Here is a 10730-nt window from a genome sequence, read left to right on the forward strand (position 1 = left end):
CCCCCCAAGCCCAGGGACAAGTCAGTGGGCAGGGTGCACAGTTCCCACTGCTCAAGGCCGCCCCTGGGGAGAATCCCGTGGCCATCACCATTGTCTACCCAGAGCCCCTACCTCTTCCCCCAGCGCTCCCCTGCCTCCCAACCCCCTGCATCCACACCCCAATCCCCTGCCCTGAGCCCCTCCTCCAACCCTAACTCCTGTACCCCCCCACAACCCTACCATCCTACCCTAAGCCTCCCACATCCCCAAGGCTCTGCCCTGACAAATCTGGGCAACGTTGGGCAAATCTTCTAGTAAGCTGTATTTCTGTAGTTTGTTGATGAGAAGTTCATGTGACATCATGTCAGAAGCCTAGGTATATTGAATATAACAGCTTTCTCACAAGGCTTGTTATCCTAGCGTTTGACATGATTTGTTTCTGACAAGTCCATGTTGACTGTTACTTACCACCTTATTATTTTTTTGGTGTTTACAAACTGATTTTTTGACTATTTGCTCCATTATCTTTCTGGGCACTGAAGTTAAGATGACTGATCTATAATTCACTGAGTTGTCCTTCTTCCTCTTTTTATAGATAGGCACTATTGTCCTTTTTCAGTGCTCTTGGATCTCTCCATTCTCCATCAGTTCTCAAAGATCATGACAAATGGCTCAGAGATCTCTTCAGTCTTCTAGGAAGGATTTCACTAGGCCCTGCTAATGTGAAGACATCTGATTTGTCTAATTAAGAGCAGGTGTATACTAAAGCCATCTTAAGATATGCAATTCCAGCTACATAAATAATGTAGCTGGAATCGATATACCTTGAGCTGAGTTTTGGCACTATCCTCATGACCGGAGGTCGATGGGAGAAACTGTCCTATCGACTTCCCAGTCGCAAGGAGTACCACAGTGAACAGAAGTGCTGTCAGCATTTGATTTAGCAGGTTTTTACTAGACCTCATTCTCCACATGTGTTTTTTCCCTGTTTTAGCCTCAGATCCAACCCTACTTACCATGATGTTTAATGTCCAATCACTGCCAACTTTTTTGGTGAAAACGGAAACAAAAAGCCATTTAACACTTTGCCCATTGTTGTGCTTTCTGTTCTTATCTTTCTTTTCTCATTGAATAATGGGAGTACCCTTTCCTTGGTCTGCCTTTTGCTTCTAATGTCTTTATAAAATGTTTTCTTGTTGCCCTTTATCTGTTTAATCTTGTTTTGGGTTTTCTAATTTTGTCTAGATGCTGGTGGGTTTTTTTACAATCATTATTCTAATTTTACCTAGTTTCCAATTTTTGTATGACTCTTGAGTTTCAATTCATTGAAGATCTCCTGGTTAATCTAAGGTGGTCTCTTGCCATACTTCCTATCTTTCCTATTCATTATGGACATGTCTAGGAAATTATTTCAAAATAACTAAATTTGAAATAACTCCTGATAACAAAATCAAAATAGTGTGTCCCCACTATAGGGGAGCCTCGCAATTAGACCGAGGCAGGCTCTGTTGTTGTGGATGCGCTACCTCGACTTAGAGCCCCCGGAAGCACTGGGGAGTAACTACTTTGAATTACTCTGGGGAGTAGCTATTTCAAAATAGCAGTAGTGGAGCGTCAATACTATCACTATTTCAAAATAACTATTTGAAAATAAGCGTCATTCCCTGAGGAAAACAGGAGTACAGATTTCAAAATAACCAGCCCGTTATTTTGAAATAACAAGCTTAGTAGTGTGGGCACTCCACTTATTTTGAAATAGTGTAGGCTGGGGCTAAGATAGTTTGCTTTTGTCTCCTTAATAATGTCTCTTTAAAAAACTGCCAATTCTCCTGAATTTTTTTTTTCTCTTTGACTTTTTTCCCCTTTGGGATCTAACCTTCCAATTCTCTGAGTTTGCTCAAGTCTTCCTTCTCGAAGTCCATTGTCTTCATTCTGTCATTTCCCTCCTACCATACTTAGAATCCTGAACTCTATCATTTAATGATCTCTTTTACTCAAGCTGCCTTCCACTTTCACATGCTCAGCCAGTTCCTTGCTATTTATCAGAATCCAATCAAGAACAGCCTCTCTTCAGTTGTTTTCTCAACCTGCATTACAAAAATGGTCTCCAATACATTCAAAGAAGTTGTTGAATAATCTGTTCCCTGCTGTATTATATAGACGTCAGGATAATCACAGTCCTCCTCCAGTACCAAATCCTGTGCTTTGGATGATTTTGTTAGTTGTTTCCTTTTTTAAAAAAAGTCTAATCCACCACTTTTTCCTAGGCTGGAAGCATGTAATAGATCCCTACCATAATATCATCCTTGTTTATTTCCCCAGAGACTTTCGACAGCTCTGCTTCCCACATCTGTCTGGATCTCAGTACAAATTTATATAGCTTTGATATACAAAGTAACACCTGTTCCTTTTTTCCTATCTGTCCTTCCTAAGCAAACTGTAACCTTTTATAGTAACATTCCAATCATGAATTATCCTATCAAGTCGCTATGGTTCCAATTGTATTGTAATCGTGATTATTCACTAGTATTTCTAATTCTGCACATTTATTTCCCATACTCCTTGCATTAGTATGTAGCTACTTAAAATGTTCATTAAAATTTACCTCTATATTCCCTGTTGTATCATTTTGTCCCTGTTATGATTATCCATGTTCTCTCCACATTCTGACTCTTCACCCACATCTGCATGTTCTGGACTTATCTGTAGGCTTTTGTCACCTGCCCTATTAGTTTTGCCAGGTGCTCAATTTTCAACCAGAAAGTCCAGTCAAAGTGACCTGGCAGTGTCCTGTCACATGTATTGACGGAATACCAAAAATCCAGTTACTGCAGGCAGTGAAGGGAGGTGCTGGGTCAACAGCCCACCAGGGCTCCTGATCAGCTGGGGCTGCCTCCTACCTGCATCTCTTGGGCAGGCAGGTAGCAGCTTCTCTTTCAGGCTGCAACTCCAGTTGAGTGGGGGATAAAGTGGAGAGAATCCAGCAATGAGGCTGGAGGAAGGTGCCGGGAGAGAGCAGCAAGTGGGATCAGGGCCTGGGGAAGCAGTGGAGAAGACATGAAACCTTGAGTGACATAGTGGAGCAGGGCTGGAGCCTCCACGGAAGAGGCAGGGCAGGACCTTGAGGGAAAGAATCTAGTTTTCAACAATTAGTGGGTTGGGAGCCCTATGCCACAATCATATTTTAACCTAGTGAGATGGGCTTTAACAGTCCGTCTCTAAAGACACTCTTCTCCTTCCTTGGTTGGTGGACCCCATCTCTGCTCAGCAGAGTGGTGAAGAGGTAAAGGAAGAAAAGCTCACCAATTTAACATGTGCTTGGTTTTGAACAGTAGAAAGTAAGCAACTGCAGTGCCTGGTTATTTTTACAAGCAGACTTTTAAAAGCTCAGGCTGCTATTAACATGTTAATAGTATCAGTAAAAGGCTGCAATCGTCTTTGTACCCACCGCCACCAGAAGCACCAGGATTTATGTTTGGAGCACTCCATGCATTCAACCAATGGCTCAAGCCAGAGCAATTATTTTCAGACGTTTTGATCCGCTGGAGGAGCCTGCATAGCTCATTGAAATGCTTGGAATGTTGCTTTATTTCCTGTCATTTGCTGATTTAATTGAAATAATTAATAATGGGCCTTTTGTCCTACTTGTTGGGGTGAGTGCAGTGTTGTTGCTTAGGAAAAAAAAACTTTTTGTAATTCAGAGAAAATAAACTCGGATTTGGCAATTTTCCACCACTGGTGTCAAGAGGGCAATGTATGGTAAAGGCTTCCAAATAGAGAACTGTCAGCTTCTCCTTTCTGTTATTAACTTTATTTTCTGCTAAGATAGTTGGCCTTTATTATTCTTTTTTTTTCTCTCTCCTGGCTCGAATTCTGTATCCGTAGCATAAATTGCTCTCAGAGGCTGAACATAAAGAGACCAAAAGGGGGAGAGAGTCTCTAAAACAAGAATAAATGCACACACAAAGAAAAGCATGTTACAGATTAGCATCAATACATCAGTGAGCAGAAAGCTCATGAGGACTCTGTGGCAGCGAACACAAAGAGCATTGATAAGATTTGTAGTGATAGCACATTGATGATTAGCTCAGATTTTGCAACAGTCGTATAAAGGGGAAAGTGGAAGTAGGATTTGCTGTACCAAATCAGATCGTTGGTCCAGCAGGTTTAGTATCTTCTGCTGTATTGAAGGGCCTGATACTTTGCAGGAAGTTGCGGGGGAGAGGGAACCTATTCATAATATACTTGTTGATCAGTGTATGTGGAAAGGGGGGAGGGTGTTTGCTCCCACCCTCTCTCCCATTACCAATTTACATCCAGAAGCATCTCCGTGATTGTAGCTGGTATGGCTACCAAAACTATTAATAGACATTGTATCACCTCAGTTGAAAATGAATGTCCTTAATACCTATGATTGTTCCTCTCTCTTAAAAAAGACATATTACAAATGCATTAATTACATATGGGTTTAAGCCACAAAGCAGACCCAGATTCAAACTTCCCTGAAATTCAGCAGTGTTCAGAGACTGGGAGTTGGAGCCGCTTGTCTTATAGATGCTGAAACTGTTGGCATTATAATGCACCACATTGTTCCTGTAATTTACAAAAGGAGACTTGTGTACATATACAACTCTAACACAAGGAACAACTTTAGTTAAAGGGGTATATGCGGTACAACTGTGCTGTACCTAAGGGTGTTTATACTATATAGTACAACTAGAACAAGGCTGGGCAAGATGTGGCCCGGGGGCCAAATCCGGCCCACCTAACACTTTGATCCAGCCTGAAGACTGCATCTGGCCACTTTCCATTTACATCCTGCTGCCTGTGCCACTGAATTTCCAGGTGGTAGCTCAGGCAGCAGGATCCTAGTTAAATGGCTCACGGTTGGTCGTGGCGCTACCTGGCAGGGGCTGGAGCCGCAAACCTTTTAAATAGCTGCAGCAGCCCGGGGTAGCTGCCAGGCAATGAGTTAGCAGCAGGGTTGAGAGTTGTGAGCTCTTTAATGTGTTTTTAATTCTAAGCCTCCAGCCCCAGACAACTCTGAGGGGGGGGCTCATTCCCAGACCCACCTTTCTGCCCCAGGCACCTCTGCTTCTGGGGGGAGAGCCGGCTTGTGACCACATACCAAAATTCATTGTGACCCCCTCTATAAAAATTATTGCCCACCTCTGTACTAGCATCACTTCTGCTGATGATCCAGAGACAAGCTTTCAAATCACACAGCACTCTTGAAGAATTCTCTGTGGCTCAAAAGCTTGTCTGTCTCGCCAATAGAAGTAGGTTCAATAAAAGATATTACCTCACCCCCCATCCTTGCATCTCTTATATCCTGGGACCAACTACAGGCAGTCCCCGGGTTACGTACAAGATAGGGACTGTAGGTTTGTTCTTAAGTTGAATCTGTATGTAAGTCGGAACTGGCGTCCAGATTCAGACACTGCTGAAACTGACCGCCAGTTCTGACTTACATACAGAATCAACTTAAGAACCCCAGGCGTCCCCAAGTCAGCTGCTGCTGAAACTGATCAGCAGCTGATTCCAGGAAGCCCCGGGCAGAGCAACTCTGCCTGGGGCTTCCTGTAGTCAGCGCTGGTCAGTTTCAGCAGAAGCTGACTTGGGGACGCCTGGGGCAGAGCAGCTGGGGTGCTGCTGGGTTGCTCCAGTAGCGCCGCTCCTGGGTGCTACTGGACCAACCTAGCAGCACCCCATCTGCTCTGCCCCAGGCGTCCTGATTCAGCCGCTGCTGAAACTGACCAGCAGCGGCTGAATCAGGACCTGGGGCAGAGCAGCTGGGGTGCTGCCGGGTTGGTCCAGTAGTGCCCAGAGCGGGCGCTGCAGGACCAATCGGCAGCGCCCCAGCTGCTCTGCCCCAGAGTCCAAAACAAAAGCCTGGTCTGCTGGGGGGGGGAAGAGCACACTAGCTGCCCCCCCCCCCCCCCCCAGCAGACCAGGGACACGGGGAGCAGAGCCTCTGAGGCTTTGCTCTGGCAAAGCCTCAGAGGCGAGGGACCCCGCCGCGGCTGCGGCTTCAGTCCGGGAGCCTGTGGTCTGCTGGGGACGGTCCCCAGCAGACCACAGGCTCCCGGACTGAAGCCACAGCCGCGGGGGGGTCCCTCGCCTCTGAGGCTTTGCCAGAGCAAAGCCTCAGAGGCGCGGGGAACCGCCGCTGCTGCCGCTTCAATCTGGGTGCCTGCGGTCTGCTGGGGACCGTCCCCAGCAGACCACAGGCACCCAGATTTAAGCGGCAGCAGCGGCGGTTCCCCGCGCCTCTGAGGCTTTGCTCTGGCAAAGCCTCAGAAGCGCGGGAACCCGCCCGGTGCCCCTGGTCTGCTGGAGACGGTCTCCAGCAGACCAGGGGCACCGGAGCAGCTTACGAACGGGGCTTTCTCGCCCCGACTTCCGGGGCGAGAAAGCCCCGTTCGTAAGTGCGGATCCGACGTAAGTCGGATCCGCGTAAGTCGGGGACTGCCTGTATACTACGTATAGTGCTACTGCTAGATACACTGGCACAATTCCCCTTGCTTTGGTAAAGCAGCTACTTTTAGCTTTAATGAAAGTCAAACCTGTTTGGGCAGAATTGAGTTTTTAAAATAGATCCCCTGCAGGTTATGCCAGCAGTGGATATTGCTCCCCAAGTCAAAAGGTCTCCTCCTCATTGACAAACTGAGTTATATCATGCCAATAAGACATAGATTGGAGTCACGTCGTTTACTGTGTTAATCATCTGCATACAGACTACAGGCCACTAAGAATGGAGGTGCAAACAGCAGGGCAACAGTTTCGCTGGGCACCAAGGCAAGGTGGTGAGTGGGGAGGGATGGGTCCTTGGGTGTAAGGGCAGAATTGGGGCTAAGCAGCTCTCAGCACTCCCCAGAAATCACCACACCTGCCCCAGGCAGCCCTCTGTATTGCCTGGAGCACACGGCACAGCACTCTGGCAGCGATATAAAAGATCTGGGGCTCCGGCTACTACCACTAGTAGCAGCAACAATGGCCAGGAGCTCTGTGTTCTTTAGTATTGCCAGGCACCAGGGCAATTACCCCCTTTGCCACCCCCTGTCAGCAGCTCTGGTGCAAACATCTCAGTAGGAAGACCTGCAAGGATCCTATAAACTCATAAGTCCCAAAGAGCTAGCACAAAATCAATGCCAAAGTCACAAAACCACGTCTCCATGGTGCATTTATTTTTGTTTGTCAAAAGCAACTATAATTATGAACAAAACAAAACAAAAAGTAGTAGTTTTAAGCTTCCATATGTTTTGGGCAAATAGAGTAAAAGCTTCTCCCTCCACCTTGAACCTGTATTTTGTCATACCGCATGTCTGGTGTGGGCATTAGTTAGATTTCAAGGAGCGATTGTGGAATGTGCTGATGAGCTTTATGGTTCCAAACTTGCAAGCATTTATACATGTGTAATGTTTGCTCAGACTTGCTATTCATATTAGTAAACTTAAATACACGTGAGGTTTTGGAGGACAAAATCTGAATTAATGTGCTGTTGGTAGAAGTCAGCAGCATCTATTTTTGACACTTTTGTGTGATAGATTAGATTAGATAGAAGAGTTGTAAAAATGGTTAAAAAATGTTAACCATGTAACTGATTACAGTTCAAGCAGTTACCTGGTTAACTGATGATGATGATGTGGGCTGCCACTGCTGCAGGCTCCTAGTGGCTGCTGGCCCCACCAGCCATGCAGGCTCCCGGGCTGTGAACTCCTGGTTTTGCAGGCTCCCAGCAACTGCCAGCCTTGGGGGCTTCCAGTCACACTGAACCTGTGGGCTGCCAGCCCCGGAGGCTCCTGGTGCTGTGGGCTCCCAGTGGCTGCCAGCCTGTGGGCTGCTGTTCTTGCGGGCTGCTGGTGCTGGGAGAGCTTCCTGCATCAGCAGCCTTCTGGAATTTAACCAATAACTGGCATCAACTTGTTGGTTAACTGGTTAAACTCTTACATCCCCGAACAGATGGCTAGATAGATCAGTAGATAGATATCTATTTGCTACATATTCATTTTTGTTATAGCTTTCTAGGAAAATAATGTTGGGTACAATTTCCTTCTTTGCTAAATTCTTTCCTTTGTTTCCTCTACTCTGTGCAAGACTGTTGAATCAAGAGTTTGATGTCTGGAATGTTTCAGGTTTATTAAGTTCAACAGAACTAATGTAAACATGGCTTGAGAATCACATGGTTTAAACATAAAAACACGAACAAACCTAAAGTCAAGATCAGTATGCATTTCTATCAGTATTTTTAATCAAAGTTGAAGTACAAAAAAGAAAGTGTGCAGAACACATTGCAAATAACAGTCACTTTTCCAGGTTTGAGGTACCTTAGAGAGAACACCATGTGAATTACATAAATTCAAGGAAAGCTTACATCAAGCAGCACTCAACCAATCTGAGATACACATACAGAGAACACTACAGAGAAAATGTGCTCAGTATAGCAATTACCTGTTCAAGAATGAGCCACTCTTGCTAAAGCAATACACTATTTTATGTAGATCTATTTATCTTCCTTCTTTCTCCTTCCTTCTATCTGCTTGCTAGACCAATATATATATAAGTATAAGAGCAGGAGATGGAGCAGCATAATAATATGCAAGGTTGCTATGTTGTTTTTAGAATTCAGCACTCACAAAGAACTACCTACTGAGCTATTTAGATACTTTAAAGTTCTCTACAAAGACTAGCCCAGGGCGGCCACATTTTAATTGATACATGAGCTGCACAGCTCTCACAGATACTTTCAGGTCAATGCAACTGTTCTAAGGGTGCTGCTGCCTCTTCTCTACATATGTTGCTCCATTCAGCCATTGTCTGTTTGCTTCGCTGCCTCATTGGGATTCTTCCAATGCTTTCCTTATTTCTCTTGTTGAGGGTAAATATTTTTCTTTCATCCTTATGCAGGGCCTACCAGCTTTTCTTGGCATGTGATAACAGCTAGCGATAGGGCAACCTGTCTGCTATGGTATGGGTTGGATTGTTCATGCAACCATTTTAAATACTGAGGCAGACGATGGGTCTGTGTAGCCTTCCCACTTATTACTTCCTGCTCCTTCTTGCTGCTTGTTTCTTGGTTCCTGCTCCCTGAATTCACTGTTTTAGTTCCTGTTCTTTTGTGTGGGGTGTGCATACACATAGTGCAGAGTGTGTGCAGTTACACTGAGCCTACTGCTCCATCCCTGCTATCTGGACAGTTGCTGTTTTATTCACACTGTTGCTGACTTAACTAGTTCACAGTTACTATATGTTTTGATTGACCACCTACCTCTGTGTCTTGCTTTGGTTTCCCTGGTGTCTGGAGCTGCTGTTTAAGGTGCAGCACAGTGAAACACAGCTAGCTTGTTTTGGCTACTTCCTGGCATGTAATAACAGCTTGTGCTAGAACAACCTGTCTGCTACATTATCGGCTGGAGTGTTCATGTGAACATTTTCAGTGCTGCACTAGGCCCATTTTAGAAGGTCCTGGAGAGCTGTATTCAGCAACCCCTAGAGTACGCCAACAGGTTTATTTTCCTGTTTCAGTAGGTGAATTTTCTTTGGCAGATCTTCTTGTTAATTCTGTAGGGCCTTGTTCATTCTGGTCACAGGAAAATATTGATAGAATCACACTGTCTCCCAATAATCTTTTTCAGAGCCATCACGGTATGTGAAAAAGTTGCAAGATAACTATCCCTTTATACAGTCTTAATTCCATTGCAAAGCATGAATCATGTTCTCACTCAAATCTGTGGAGCTCATTTGTACTTTGCATGTTCATTTTCAAGCAGACTACATGCTTGATAGCATCATTTTTAGGTGGACCATAAATAACTTCCATTCTGTATCTTCAGCCTCTAGTCCCACCTGTGTTACACACTGGTGGGGTATCTGCTTACCCTTAAGGATTGTAAAGCAGAAGCCATCAGACAGCAAATAGCCTCTAAATGTTATATGTAGTAATTCTAAATAATGGCAATTTTAGAATAGGAAGTAGACTCTGCTTTACAGCACTTTAAAAATAATAGTGTGTGTGTGGGGGGGGGGGGAAGATATACTATTCATATGTTTCTAAGTTCATGTCTTTTCACATTTACCCTCACTTGTTCCCCAATCCTTACACATTATTGTATGTGAGCTGATCCACTTTTGGAAACATATAGGAGTCAATACAATGTTTACACAATGGAGAATACATCTGAATTAATGCAAAATATTTGTTAGCTTGGTTTGTTTTTACTGCTGTGGCTTCCAAGGGAAGTGGTAGAGATTATTAAAGGGCCCTTGTTCCAAATCTCATCTATTTTTGATAACTAGAAACACTTGGGAGTGACATTAATACATATTTTTCATGATAAACTAGAAAGAGAGATCACTGTTTATAAGAAATGGCTGCAATATATTCAAGAATATGGTAGCTTGACCATTAATGGCATAAATGTGTTGGTCCCACTCTGGTTTCCAGTGGGCATTTGTGTATACAGGCAGTCCCCGACTTACGCGGATCCGACTTACGTCGGATCCGCACTTACGAACGGGGCTTTCTCGCCCCGGAAGTCGGGGCGAGAAAGCCCCGTTCGTAAGCTGCTCCGGTGCCCCTGGTCTGCTGGAGACCGTCTCCAGCAGACCAGGGGCACCGGGCGGGTTCCCGCGCTTCTGAGGCTTTGCCAGAGCAAAGCCTCAGAGGCGCGGGGAACCGCCGCTGCTGCCGCTTCAATCTGGGTGCCTGTGGTCTGCTGGGGACGGTCCCCAGCAGACCGCAGGCACCCAGA

Source organism: Pelodiscus sinensis, chromosome 11 (genome assembly GCF_049634645.1).
Source record: "Pelodiscus sinensis isolate JC-2024 chromosome 11, ASM4963464v1, whole genome shotgun sequence".
NCBI lineage: Eukaryota > Metazoa > Chordata > Testudines > Trionychidae > Pelodiscus > Pelodiscus sinensis.